This window comes from Oncorhynchus keta, chromosome 18, assembly GCF_023373465.1.
Source record: "Oncorhynchus keta strain PuntledgeMale-10-30-2019 chromosome 18, Oket_V2, whole genome shotgun sequence".
Taxonomy (NCBI): domain Eukaryota; kingdom Metazoa; phylum Chordata; class Actinopteri; order Salmoniformes; family Salmonidae; genus Oncorhynchus; species Oncorhynchus keta.
Window position 1 is genome coordinate 26170431 of NC_068438.1, and position 15470 is coordinate 26185900.

A 15470-nucleotide genomic window follows, 5' to 3' on the forward strand; every position below is an offset into this window, starting at 1 on the left:
TTTTGGCTGTATACCGCTCATTGAGTGAGGTCTTAGTGCCACTATTGGTTTGTGGTGGTAAATAGACAGCTACGAAGAATATACATTAAACTCTCTTGGTAAATAGTGTGGTCACTGCTTATCATGAAATTCTCTACCTCAGGCGAGCAAAACATTGAGACTTCCGTGCTATTAGATTTCATGCAACAGCTGTTGTTTACAAATATGCACAGTCCGCCACCCCTTGTTTTACCGGAGGCAGCTGTTCTATCTTGCTGATGCAGCGTAAACCCCGCCAGCTGTATGTTATTCATGTCGTTGTCCAGCCACGACTCGGTGAAACATAAGATATTACAGCTTTTAATGTCCCGTTGGTAGGATTGTCGTGATCATAGTTTGTTTGTTTTGTTATACAATGTTTGTACGTTGGCTAATAGGACTGATGGTAGAGGCAGGTTACCCACTCGCCATCGGATCCTCCCCGATATCTCCGTCTCTTTCTCATGCGAATCAATGGGATTTGGGCCTTGTCAGTGTCTGTAGTAAATCCTTTGCGTCCGACTAGTTAAAGAAAAATGTTTCTTCCAGTACGAGATGAGTAATCGCTGTCCTGATATCTAGAAGTGTTTTTCGGTCATAAGAGACAATGGCAGAGACATTATGTACAAAATAAAATAATGCAAAAAAACACACAAAATAGCACAATTGGTTAGGAGACTGTAAAACGGCAGCCATTACTAGTCTACACTACAACTTCAACTGATAGGTTTTGCTACTTGCACTATGGGTTTTAAAAACTCCCAAATGTAACATGATTAGCCCAACCTAATATGTGATAGCGTAGCTTTACTATGGAAGCAAGAGTAAAAACAGAATGGCTTACATTTCTGTGTAATGCTTACCTCAGCGTCAACAGCTGAGCTGGAACACTAGGTGAATCTCAAGGGCCACACATGCTTCAAATCTATATATCTCATCATACTGTAGCTACTGTGGTCATTGTATTGCAGGCCTTATAGTTTGCCTGCAACTAAAGAATAGCCCTTACTAACCCTTAGGCAGGTCTCCTTGGGACTCTCTGTATACTTGGTGGATGATACTCCATGGGTATGGTATGTCCACTGTCCATCTAACCCTAAGGGTGGATTGATAAATCCTTTTGTCAGAAATCAGTTGGATAATCTAAAAGTCAGATTGCATTGCTAACATTTTCAATAACCCTGGGTGATAGGTTAACTCAATTCAAACATTGAGTGCATGCAGCACCATCAGCATCTCAGATGAAAACAAGGCTTATTTTTTCTCTCAACATCATTCAATGTTCATACTGATGCTGATTTTTGTATGAAGCACATCATAGGTTTGTGTTCATGTTTAAAGTAAAGGCGTATTTCTAGGCCATCATTGCACACGGTGATTCAATTTGCTGTTGCTAGGGCGACGCTCTAATTTGGCCCTTGTAGTAGAAATTGTGGTTAGAGCAACAGGTGCCTGTTATTTTGGTCCCCTTAATGCATGGTGCTGTGTGTGTGTGTGTGTGTGTGTGTGTGTGTGTGTGTGTGTGTGTGTGTGTGTGTGTGTGTGTGTGTGTGTGTGTGTGTGTGTGTGTGTGTGTGTGTGTGTGTGTGTGTGTGTGTGTGTGTGTGTGTGTGTGTGTGTGCGTGAGTACCTTTGTGTCTTCAGAGGGACTGAAATACACGCCCGCAAGCTGAGACAAGAGGGAGCAAATGAAGGCACTGCGGTTCGCCGAGCGCCGCACCCAAGGGATCCACAGCATTTGTTTACCGGCTCCCCGTGAAGGTGTGAGGCTTGAAAAAATGTGTGTGCGTGTGTGTGCATAAACCTCGATAAGCACACACCCACTGCACATACAACAACTCATAGTCCCTTTCTACCTCTCTCCTATTCACTCAAAAGCAAACCAACTGCCACCCAGTTTGACCTTTCAATGTTTCCCTTGCACTGCTCGGGCAAGGAGGTGAATCCTAGGTTAGATCAGATATTATGTAGGTGACAGGGTGCTGGTCTCTACACTGGTTAGAGTGCAGATTTTAGTTCTCTGGATTTGAGTGGAACACACTGCTCTGCACTGGGTTTATACAGAGAAGATGCTTATTTCAGTGTCCCCCACCTGTCCCCCACCCATACCATGGATATATTCAGTAGTCATTGCTTTACAAATACAACTGTCTCTTTTGCAAACTGTCAGCTTCATGTAGCTAGTTGTGTGACCGCTCAATAAGATACCATCTGAATTGATAGTAATTGCCATCATCTGGAACAGATTGGCAGGGTGTTCCATAGCAGATGTGAGTTACAGGGCCATGCTGACAGGAAAAGAGATGGCTTAGGTCAGAGAGGAAGAAGTGAGAGGTTTTACTCAGGCCAAAGTCTCTCCAAGAAAATAAGCCCATGAAGTGAGGAATTTTTGTATTGAGGTGTAACAGTATAACTTTAGACCGTCCCCTCGCCCATACCCGGCGTGAACCAGGGACCCTCTGCACACATCAACGACAGTCACCCACGAAGCATCGTTACCCATCGCTCCACAAAAGCCACGGCCCTTGCAGAGCAAGGGGAACTACTACTTCAAGGTCTCAGAGCAAGTGACGTCACTGATTGAAACGCTATTTACCGCACACCGCTAACTAAGCTAGCCGTTTCTCAAAACTTTATATTGTAGTTGTGCCTGTTGTCAGAGACATATATAGAGGACTCATCATGGACATAACCTGTTTTTGCATCGACTTTGCCATTGAGGGCTTCCAGTCAACATTACATTTTTTTTACATTTAAGTCATTTAGCAGACGCTCTTATCCAGAGCGACTTACAAATTGGTGCATTCACCTTATGAGATCCAGTGGAACAGTCACTTTACAATAGTGCATCTAAATCTTAAAAGGGGGGGGGGGTGAGAAGGATTACTTATCCTATCCTAGGTATTCCTTAAAGAGGTGGGGTTTCAGGTGTCTCCGGAAGGTGGTGATTGACTCCGCTGTCCTGGCGTCGTGAGGGAGTTTGTTCCACCATTGGGGGGCCAGAGCAGCGAACAGTTTTGACTGGGCTGAGCGGGAACTGTACTTCCTCAGTGGTAGGGAGGCGAGCAGGCCAGAGGTGGATGAACGCAGTGCCCTTGTTTGGGTGTAGGGCCTGATCAGAGCCTGGAGGTACTGAGGTGCCGTTCCCCTCACAGCTCCGTAGGCAAGCACCATGGTCTTGTAGCGGATGCGAGCTTCAACTGGAAGCCAGTGGAGAGAGCGGAGGAGCGGGGTGACGTGAGAGAACATGGGAAGGTTGAACACCAGACGGGCTGCGGCGTTCTGGATGAGTTGTAGGGGTTTAATGGCACAGGCAGGGAGCCCAGCCAACAGTGGGTGTGGATTCCTATGAGTTGGGAGCATTCAGCCAATGAAGAAGAACATTTCAAATGGATTACTTTAAAATGGAGATATCCTCAATGGCGCTGCCCATGCAGCGCTGCCCATGCTGTCAGAGATGCCATAATGGCACAGATGAAAGATGAGTCCTCTATCTGTCTCTATGGCCTGTTGTTCACATGCGTATCTGCCCTGTCATTGGCTAGAATGGTCCCACCTGATCTCACCGTCTCCCGCCTGCCTTCCATCTTTGAGGACATGTATTTCCATTGTTAGATCAGTCACTTAACTATCTTGTCAATATAATAGACAATCGTTGCTTCGGCCCTGTCCTCTTGGAAATGAGTTTTTCTCCAAAAACACCCAAATACGTCCTTTTAGAAATGGACAAGCTCTCAGTATAGTGATGCATGTCTTTTGATTTTGTACAAATGAAATTGTCTCACTCCAAACTATATCCATCATGTTATATTCCATTTTGTTGCGATTCGAGCGATACCTCTCCATCCATTCTAGCGGCAGGCTACACAGAGAATGGAACTGCTGGATAGGGGAAACAGATTGAGTCCCACAAATTGGAATGCAACTTTGTAGATGAAGCTCAGAATGTGTACAACATCTAAAGACATGATGTTAACATCAAAAATAGAGATTTGGTTGTAAAAAAAAAAGATAACTTCTCCTTTAAGTCTCTAACATGGAGGCACATGTCAGTTCTAATTGGTCTTCAGAAGTACCACAGCTTTCTTGTTTTAAGGGAATGGGGTCTACCCATACCCATCTTTTGAACTCTAGCTGTTGATCCACACTGTGGACATGAGTTAAGGCCTGGTGTCTGTGGTCCCATATGAGTGGAGAGAAGGGGAGTAGTGTGTTGGTATGAGGGCTAGAATATTTATGGCCTGGTCTGGCCTGCAGCGTGCTGCTCTGCTCTGCTCTGCCCCTAGGTAGTTAAGGCAGTCAGCATGTCCACCTTTGAACCACTGATCTCCTGGCTAAAGCCTGACACAGTTTGGGTCTGCAACTTTCTCTCCTATCTCCCTGGTCTCCTGGACCATCTCAAGTCCCTCTGTTATGTACACTTCCAGGGAGGGGGACTCCTCTGACCCTAACCCAGCCCTCCTGAGACCCCTTCCCCATGAACCTCTGTAGGAAGAGGAGGGAGTTGGGTTCTGCCCACGTTGCGTGAGGCACCACCGGTGTTCCGTGCTCTGTTATTCCAACTCTCTGGTTACAGTCCTAAACCCAAGGGGGTCTTTAACGTCCTGGAGATCACGACCCTGGCTGTTAACAGCTACAAGGGAAAGACCCTCTACATTCTGCCCTAGACTCTCCCCGTGTTACCAATCCCCTCCTGTGGCTAACCTAGTCCCTTGAGGTGTGTTGCCTCCCTCTCAGTATAGGAACCCTCTTGTAGACCCACAGTATTTGCTTGCTTTGACAAGGCCACTGAGATGATTGTTGGCCAAATAGGATGAGGAACTATTTGCTCTGCATATCCCAAAATCTTAAACCACTAAACCACACACGTGGTACAGATCAGACGGTGAAGATTATGTTATGTCCAACCACTGACTTACAGTATTGTATCTTTATTTCATCAGATATTTGCACTGAGTCAAAAATGATATCTAGGCTACCATACAGTTAAAAGAAATTGAAATGTACTTAGATTTCACAGTTAGAAATAGATGTTTGATCATTCAAATAATATACTAAATGTATAGCCTAGTTTTCAACTGAATATTCCATTTTAGTTTTGACCCCTGTTCTGACCTGGCCATTTGTCTTTTTGAAAGAATGGCAGTTTTCAACCCAGTTAGAAATGTCGATTATCTCCCAGACTATTACCTTCTTATGTACCACAGTTGAACTTGTCAGAGCCAATTGAAATGCTGTAATTGAAGCTTGATCCGAAAAATGCCCAAGGCCCTTTTGCTATTTTTGTCTAAATTACACCTGTCATTGTTTTTTTTATCTATGAGCATGTCTTTCAAGATAACGATTGTGTGTTGGCATGGGAAAGTTTTGTCTCCCCTGTCATTTGTGTGTGATCTCAAGTTCACTCACAGGGATAATTTAATCTCAAACGTATTCAACAATAAAGAGAGAGAGAGCTTGACATCAGGTGCTCAACGGTAAACCATTCCGTTCTGCAACCTCAGAAGCTCCTAATTCATTGACTGGAAGTTAAGTAAACTTTGTTTTAAATGTACTGACTGATTAGATAATGTGTCTATATTGCAGAACAACTTGATACAGGCTAAAACAATCTACTTTGTATCTTTGCTTACAAACCACTACCAATGCACAAATGTGAGGCAATGCTTTCAGTTTGTGTCATTGAGTTCAACATTTTGGAGTGCATAGTGATGATCACATGTTACGTCTGGCCAGGTAGGGCAAGGATTTCCTCCTGGAAGTGTCTGGCAGGAAAGGGTGTAATGGTGATTCAGTGGAAGGCTGGAGTCCTGTCTGAGGTAAGGAGCCCCCCATGGTGAGTAGCAGAGCTGCCCCATCTCCCTCTCTAGTCCACCCCCACTTCTCCCACATCTCCACCGTCTCTCTCCCCTCCTCTCCCTCTCTAGTCCACCCCCACATCTCCCACACCTCCAACAGCCCTCTCCCCTCCTCAGGCTCTCCTACCGTCTCTCAGCCTCTGACCATGACCCCATGACCTCATGCACTGTGGGGTGGTTCTGGTTCCTATTTATAAAGGTGGGTTTCCTCCAATTCCATTGTCATCATCCCATCCTCCTCTTTCCATGGCTTCCCTTCCTCTTTTCATCTGTGGTCCTTTCTTCCAATTCCTGTTTGTGAGAGTCCCATGGCTGGCTGCCAGGCAGGCGGGCGGTCATCTTGGGAGCTGTTTGGTCATCTCTCCTAATTATCCATGGTTAAAGGCAGGGTGTGGTGAGAGAGAGAGAGAGAGAGAGGGAGAGAGAGAGAGAGAGAGAGAGAGAGAGAGAGAGAGAGAGAGAGAGAGAGAGAGAGAGGGAGAGAGAGAGAGGGAGAGAGAGAGAGAGAGGGAGAGAGAGAGAGGAGAGAGAGAGAGAGAGAGGGAGAGAGAGAGAGGGAGAGAGAGAGGGAGAGAGGGAGAGAGGGAGAGAGAGGGAGAGAGAGAGCAGACTGCCACTGGACCACTGAGTCATGTCTGGACCGGTTATATCCTATACTCATCTTCCTGGCTGGCTCACAATGAGTTGGGATGGAGTAGGCCTATGTACACACACATCAATGGAAAGTTTTTTACTCCAGTCAACATCCACTTGATTGGTCATGCTATTCATTCTATTCATTTTGACATCCCTGTGCTTGAAGGTTATGGTTTGTAATAAATGTGGCCTATACTTATTTTTGAATATTCCATTTTTATTAACTTTGATAATGTTGTCTCTTGTATGTGGAAATATGTGTTCTCTGGATGTACTGTAAATAGGTCTAATTCTTTTCTAAAATGAAAATCTTAATTTGTCGTACTTTATTAAATGTGTCTTCTTTTTTGCGGAAAAACATAGCTTTCTCAGTTGCATGGTTGAAAAACAGATCTTTTTTAATGACATGATTTAATGTATAGGCTTATACTATGTAAGGCCCCTCCATACAGAGATATACCAAACAAAGAAGTCTTATAAAAGTTAGCAACTTTCTTCAGTAGTCAGGAGACCTTTATTTCTAAATCTATAAAGAATAAGGCTAGGGCTAGGAGCATAGTTGTCTCTGATTACAGAGATTCTTGCCAGTCCCAATTAAGATCTCAGGTCCCCAGAGAAGCCTTTTTATAGTCAAACAGGAACCTACGTTCCCCTCTGGGCTTTGCTTCATCTGTGGGCATGACACACTTTCTTCATATTTAGTCTGCTTTTTTCTCCATTGTTTTGACGTCTTCCATTTGATTGACAGCTAATCTTAGCCAAGATTGAAAATATTTATATTTTTGTTAATGAAACGACAGTGTCGAAAGGTGAGAAACTAGAATGTAGAAATGTTTTAGTGCCTTAATTCAAAAAAGGAAGTTTCATGTAAACATCACATGTGCTGGAATGTGCAGTGTTTACTCAAACAATGGACGAAGTGTTTAAATCAACGATTTAATATGAAGAATGCAAAGTTGATACAAGAATCTAATAAAGAAATTCAACAAATGAATTCAAAGTCAACAACGAGCTAGAGAATGGTGATAATGCATGAATGGTTGACCATGATACATATTTTGTTCTTTGCTGCCTCCCATCAACTAGGAACTGATGCAAACGGAGACCTGCAGAGGTAAAAGGCCCCCGGAGAGGCCTTCTGACAATGGATCAAAATGAGACCCCAGACAATGGACCCCCAAGTCCCTGACAATGTTCCAGGCCTTGTCCAGATCCAGATGCTTGTCTCATCCTGGGCTGGCCGGACGGAGTGAGAAAACGTGTATGGTTTGATTACTTGGACCTTGTGTTTGTTTGAGCCAAGGTTACGGCCCACCTGGATGTAAAAACACCCAGACAGACGGGGGGTTAAACTCTCACTCTGCTTTTATCTCACACAGACATCTGTTGCTGTGAGCCTCCCAGATGTTTCCTGCCCGGCTGGGCTGCTGGTGTATGGTAGTGGTGGTAGTAGAGCACTGGGCCCAACCCTGCTCACTCTCCTGTTCTCCTGAGCCTTTCATGCTGATAGTATTTTGGCAACTTGACTGAACAATTCCAAAATATCATCATGCGGAGGACGTTGTTATTTTTGTAGTCAATATAACTAGCATGTCGGCTCTTCCATGAGGACAAACAGGAGTGATGTCATTTTTCATTGTGAAGTGTTCTTATCCAGATACATTATGTAATTGTACTAAGAACCAGTGTGTCAAGTTGTCAACCACACTGCGAAGACTTAGCTAAAACAAAATGAATCAGGAATTAGGATTGCTAATCTGGCAGGTTCTGTATATCAGTGTAGGCCTACATGACAACCTCCACACCACTCTCTCCTTTATAAAGGCCTTTGTTTTGGTTTATGGACATAACTTGGAGAAGCGCCAAAGTCACCTTTGCTCTAAGTACCCTTCCATACTGGAAGGTAAGGGATCATTCAGCCATTATATTTAATATGCTCAGACAGAGATGTGTATCTGCTCCTCAACATGTTGGTATCAACAGGTGTCTAGACTAGTACACACTAACATTATTACAATGATTCATTATATCACATCTTCATCAAATCTGTTTTTAAGTGTCTTACCTTGGATAAATTAACTTATAGAAGAGTAGGTGTGTACATTCATCCACCCCATGTAAGATATCCCTGTCACTGCAATATACATTATTATTATTGTTATTATCATCATTTCATTCTTTATTACTATTATTATAGACATTTATGTATTTTAGGTATAACATGTTTTTATGTTTAACATGTTTTAATGTGGCTTTTTGTAATCTCATTAATATGGAACATGTTGATGTTTTCCGATTGATTTCTTCTGCTCTCATTCTTGTCCTTTACTGTGTACACCAACAGTTTATCCAGCCTGGTGGCTGGTTGTTATTCAAGCTAAATTATATAGGTACAGACTTTGAAAAACTGGTCCAGGACTTTGAACGTTGAACTCATTTCCACAACTGTTAAGTAAATTGGCTCCTTCTGAAGTGAGTATAGACTTTACAGTTACCGCAGTCTGATAGTAGGAGACAGTGCTCTTACGACAGGGAGAGTCACTCTATCATCTGTCAGGCCTGGAGTCTGCCTGCTTCCCTCCTCCCGAGTCTTTCCCCAGTCTGGGGTGCTGGATGAGGGGGAGCTATCTATGATGGAGGAGGACAGATAACAGTGTCTGGAGCCCAGAGGGAGCCCTGATTCCATACAGTACACAGTGGCTAGAACCACATGAATCCCCAGAGAGGTTCAGACACATGGGGACCTGTCACAGTGAGCCTTTGGTTTGCCTCTCTGGCTCCATCTAACTTTAGCCTACATAGCCCAAATCCTGTCAGTATTGTTTGCTAGTTGTACGTTTATTTCAGGCTGTAGCGACCTGGTTGTGTATAGCTGTGTGGGTAATGTACCTGTATATAGATCTTGTTTATATACAGCTCTACAGTTTGATTATCCTATCCATTAATGTACAAACAATCTCAACGTGTGGTTTGATCGCATTGCCCCAAGAAACTAATTGCATTCCATGTGATATTTTCCTGTTGTTATGGTATCATGTATCAAGGTAAGACCCAAGTGAAGACTGTGTGAAGTAACAATGTTTATTGTAACAACAGGGGAAGGCAAATCGATTATCCAGAGTAGGAGGAAAAGTACAGGATGGCAGGCAGGTTCCAGGACAGGCAGAGTGGTTAGGCAGGCAGGTACAGGGTCAGGACAGGCAGAGTGGTTAGGTGGGCGGGTACAGGGTCAGGACAGGCAAGGGTCAAAAACCAGGAGGATGAGGAAAAGAGAGGCTGAGAAAAGACAGGAGCTGGAAGGACAAACGCTGGTAAGATTGACAAACAAGACAAACTGGCACAGACAGACAGAACACACAGGTATAAATACCCAGAGGATAAGTGGGGAAGATGGGTGACACCTGGAGAGGGTGGAGACAAGCACAAGGACAGGTGAAACAGACCAGGGCGTGACAAACAGTTCTTTGGCAAATGGTTTCTTTGTATGTTAAATACCATCCACTTGTTTGCTCTGTCTCGTAGTGGAAAGAAACATATGGCTGAGTGCACAGAGAAGCATGAGCTGCCTGTCACACTATCATCACATGATACCTGAGGGGCTTTATATCTAGACAGATATCAGAGAGAGACAGTATGTCACGCCCTGGTCTAAGTATTTTGTGTTTTCTTCATTATTTTGGTCAGGCCATGGTGTGACATGGGGTTATTTATGTGGTGTGTTTTGTCTAGGGGGTTTTTATAGGTTATGGGATTATGGTTAGTGGGGTTGTCTAGAAAAGTCTATGGTTGCCTGGAGTGGTTCTCAATCAGAGGCAGGTGTTTATCGTTGTCTCTGATTGGGAACCATATTTAGGCAGCCATATTCTTTGAGTGTTTCGTGGGTGATTGTTCCTGTCTCTGTGTTGGTTTGCACCAGAATAGGCTGTTCAGGTTTTCGCGGTACGTTTATTGTTTTGTATTGTTCGTATGTTATTAAACATGTATTGTAATAACCACGCTGCATTTTGGTCCTCTCCTTCGACGAAAGAAAACCGTAACACAGTAGTACTGTTTGGTGTATTTGTTTTTAGCTTGCAGAAACGTAGCCGCCATCTTTCCTCTCCTCGCCCACAAGTAAAAAAACAGAACTGAATTTTCATTGGTTAATTCTCATTTTTAGTGTAGACAGGTTTCTGAAGAATGACTGTTATAAATGTGACTCTGAGGTTGTTAATCTGCTCTGATGTTGGCAGACAGCCATGATAGACTTAGATGCGGTTATTGACTCTAAAGTTTGATGTTCTATAATGTACCCATATGGTTAATGATTTTGCAATGTTTTGTCACTGAGGTTTTTGTGCTTGTACCACCCCAGGCTCAACATCATTTATAACATGGATTTCACTCACCACATCACATGTTTCAGGTAGCTCAAATATGCATTGCTTGATTACACTTATTTGCATATGAGATCTGAAATAAATAAGCAAATGATCAGCCAAATGTTCCTGCACATTGATGGTAATGTTTGGTAGACGACTGTTGACAAGACAATGGCTGACATACAGGCCCAGTGTACATGCTTTCAGGTATTTACAGTGTCACTAGTTCAGCCTGGGCATTTTCTGAACCGTGTTTGAATTGTATTCGCTTGGAGGAACTGAAGATCATTTGAGGTGCTGCTAGATGTGAATCTGTGATAGATTCAGAGTTATTTCCAGTGATCCTCTATTTCTAGTGAGGAACTGTACCTACTGGCATTGATATACAGAGGCTTTAAGGCATTGGGATCTATTTAATATCCTCCTACGTTTCATTTGAGTTATAAGGATCACAGGATATTTATAGTACTGCCAAGATGTGTGATTCTTTCCAGACTGCTTGGCTGGGCTTTGGGGAGTGCCCAGGCCCAGCAGATGGTTATTTTATTCACCTTCTCTCCTTTTTCTTCTCTCTCTCCCGCTATGTACTTTTTCATGAAAACAATCAGCTGAGTATTTTGGAAAAAGGCGAGGAAATCCATCAGATCTGCAAACCAGCACCCAACCCCAGTGTCATCAATTCTGGATGCTTCAAAGTAGCAGGAAGTGGAGGCCTAATAAGGTGTATCCTCCAGGCTTCCTGTTAGGCTAACCCTGGAACCCTGGGCCAAGTTACTTTAGACCTGACACTGGATCCTCCCATTTGACCCCCACACTTAAACTGGGGCCATTATGTGGTCAAGGTAGCAAACTCACCACTCAACATGTCTCAGTGGTCATTTTGCTTTAGAGTAGACCGCCATGGTAGATCTTTGAGTCATTGTTCATTAAAAATACAATCCCATTACGCATTTAATACAATGTCTAGAATTACAGGAAGAAAGTACTTTATATTATTTTCTCATCAAACTAAGAAAACACACAAAACCCCAAGAAAGGTCCATGATTTCATTCCTATGTTCCTCTGCTCTCTGGGGACTGCAGCCTAGTGATGAAGGGGTAGACTTAGTCCGTCAGCAAGAGACCCCGCCCACCCCAGGGAAGGAGGGGCGGCAGTGGGTTGCCGTGTGCATCAACACTCATCTCAGCTGGGCTGGAGTGTCTGCATGGTCTCATCTTCAAATTGAGCTTGGCTTTGAACCATTAGGATCAGCCTCTCCTCGCCTGGTTCAGAGATAAGATGCCTAGATTAGACATGTTGAAAGGATATGTTTTCAATTTGACTCGTGCCACCCTCCTCCTCCCCCACATCTCCAGCTCCCCAACCTCTCCTCTTCCCCCACCTCTCCTCCTGGCTCCCCTCTTTCCCTTCTCCTCCCTGTCTGCCTCCCTCTGTCTGCCTCCCTGTCTGCCTGGGCCATGTGTCTGACTGCTGACTAATTCCCCTGTGGAGAGGGGGAGCCAAACGGTGGATCGATAAATTATTTCTTTATGCATCTGCAGGTAAATAAAAAAACCTGTCTCTGGTTAAAAATACATGAATCCCTTGTCTGCTGTGCCACAGATGCTCCACATGAATGTCTTCCTGGCCTTCCCCGGAGTAGCTCTGTCATTTCTAAACTGTTTTTACATGCAGACCCAACAGACATTTTTTATCTCCTCAATAGCACAGAGCTCTGCAGAACATTAAACCAAATGCAATGTTCAAGATGCAAAATGTCTCCCATAACATAGCTAGTGTGTGTGTGTGTGTGTGTGTGTGTGTGTGTGTGTGTGTGTGTGTGTGTAAGCACAGGTGTGTGTAAGCATGTATGTACTGTATGCACATCTGTTGAAGCAGAGTTGCAGCTATTTAAGCTATTCAGGTTGACCCCAGTGAGCTAATGAGTTGATAGTGCACAGCAATTGTTTTAGTCAATTAAAAGATCCTATATTTCATTTTTCTAAGTCGGTGTTTCTTTCTCATAAGCTGCTTCTATAAGCCTTGCTAGTAACTATACTTCATAAACAATCTAGCCCTGGTTGGGTAAATCCAACACTAGCTGCGGGTTGTAATAATTGTGTTTTTGTGTGAGTCCCTTTGAGGCTTTCCTTATTACATTTAACAAGGTCTGAAATATTCAACAATATTCAACAATCCAAGAGAGCTCTCCGGCCTCTAGGTCATCAGGCTGCTGATTATCCCACACACCTCTCACCATCGTCAAGCGCACCCGCGCCTCATGACACTCACCTGGACTCCATCACCTCCTTATTTATCTTCCCTATATCTGTCACTCCCCTTGGTTCTTTCCTCAGGTGTTATTGACTCTGTTTCATGTCGATGCGTTGTGTGTGTGTCGTGTTTATTGTTTTGTTTATTTATTGAAACACTCCCTGTACTTGCTTCCTGACTCTCAGCACACATCGTTACAAGTTCATTGAAAAGCCCATGTGGGTTTTGAATATTTTTCTCATGAGCAAGGCATGCTGTTTAGGACCCCACCTGCACACACTCTTTATCCCTCCAGATGTTCTCTCTAAGCAATGCAGTGTTGGGAGATATGGATCTCTGGCTCTGGTCTGGTAGCTTGCTGATAGTCATCACTTACAGTATAGTAATGACAACACACTCTCGTCTCATTGGAGCTCCTCAAGCCCCAGAGTTTACTTTCAAAGCAGCTGCCATCGCTGGAGAGAGTCTGCTATAAACAAACGTCTTTAGGCTGAGAACAGTTTGGTTTGAGACAATGTGTTTACACAACCAATGTACCACGCTGGTGTAGGTCAGGATGGGTTTTCAAATGATATGAGATTTAGTAATGAGATGCAGATGTGTGTCTGTAAATTAATTTGGATGCAAGACACTTTTGTTTACAGTTGCATTCATTTTTCTTGAAGCTTCTTACGGTCCAAAAATATTTGAGAATAGCGTTGGGTTGCAGGTCCCAGAGAGTGGTGTTGTTTTAGTTCAAACGCGGTGACTGCACAGAGCTCTGTGTTGTGGTGCGCTGCAGAGATGTCTTCTGGGGTGTTGTCGCGCTGCGATGCGTGCCTGATAAAGGTGGTTTCCTGCTACTGCTCCACTTAGCTGGGAGAGATAGTGAAAAGTGCAATCACAGCTGAAAGGGAAGATCCAGTGTGTGCACCCACATGTGTATGTTCATGTTTTTATTTTATTTAACTAGGCAAGTCAGTTAAGAACAATTTCTTATTTACAATGATGGCCAAACCCGGACGAAGATGGGCCAATTGTGCACCGCCCTATGGGACTCTCTATCATCACGGCTGGTTGTGACACAGCCTGGAATGTGACCAGGGTCTGTAGTGACTCCTTCTGCACTGAGATGCAGTGCCTTAGACCACTGCACCACCTGGGAGACTGTGTGTGTGTGTGTGTGTGTGTGTGTGTGTGTGTGTGTGTGTGTGTGTGTGTGTGTGTGTGTGTGTGTGTGTGTGTGTGTGTGTGTGTGTGTGTGTGTGTGTGTGTGTGTGTGTGTGTGTGTGTGTGTGTGTGTGTGTGTGTGTGTGTGTGTGTGATCAGCGGAGCACGTCCTCTGGCCATTGCAGGGAAGGAGTGGCGATTTGAACAGTCCCTGTTGGCAGCTCTACAACACACTAATGGTTGCCAGGTTAATTTACCCAAAAAACAGACCTTTTCTCTCTCCTCCCTTATCTACTTTGCTGCATGGGGGGAAGAGAGAATGGGGTGTTCAAGCTAGAGTAGCACTCTTTTTGGTGCACATCTGTCCTTTGGCAGTGTTTTGGCAGTGCAGTCTAAGTTTGGAAAGTTGGTGTATTTGTAGTCTGCAGAGTATAGAATTGCACGTATTCATAAGCATGAACATTTCAGGAGGAGTTTGTTCTTGTCCACGCAAGCCGTTGTAACAAGAGAAAACTTCTCTCACTAGTATGTATTCTGCAGTCAGTGACTGTCCTGTTGTAAATCAGTCTCCATATCAACTAAAACTACTCACACCACTGCTGCACTGGTTGGCTCTCCCCTTCCCTGCCTCTCTCCTCTGCACTGGGGCTGGAGGCTGGAGCACAGGCCAAGTCCCCAACAACACATCTGCCTTTGGGCTGATCCGAGCCTTCTTGCTGTGCTGCAGGGGGAGGATGTGAGAACGGTGGGCCCTGGCCTTTCCCAGCCAACAGCCACGGCCCAGGAGATTGCCATAGAGCGAGTCCGCCTCGCCTCGCTCAACCCTGTGATGTGGGAATGGGAATCGCCTGGGAGGGAGGGAGGGAGGTTGTTGTCCCACTGAGTGGACTGAGGCACCCATCCCGGCCCAGCACAGTTAAAGATAGTTAGCTCTGTGTGTGCTTTCTCTTCTGTTGTTTCGCCTTGCCTCATAGACCGACAACAGTGCCACACAAGTGGTCGGGACTGGAGTCTCCGCGGCCAAGTGGCTCCAGGGGTTATGACCTCTTTCTGACTTCATTTAGGAGCAGTGTGTAAACATGTTAGCATTGTTGCAGAAAATGGTCACTCCAGGGTTAATAATTAATGTTATTCCCCCTTGTGTTCCTCATTTGTTTTTCTAGCATACTACACTTTCTGCCCTTTGTCCTTTTT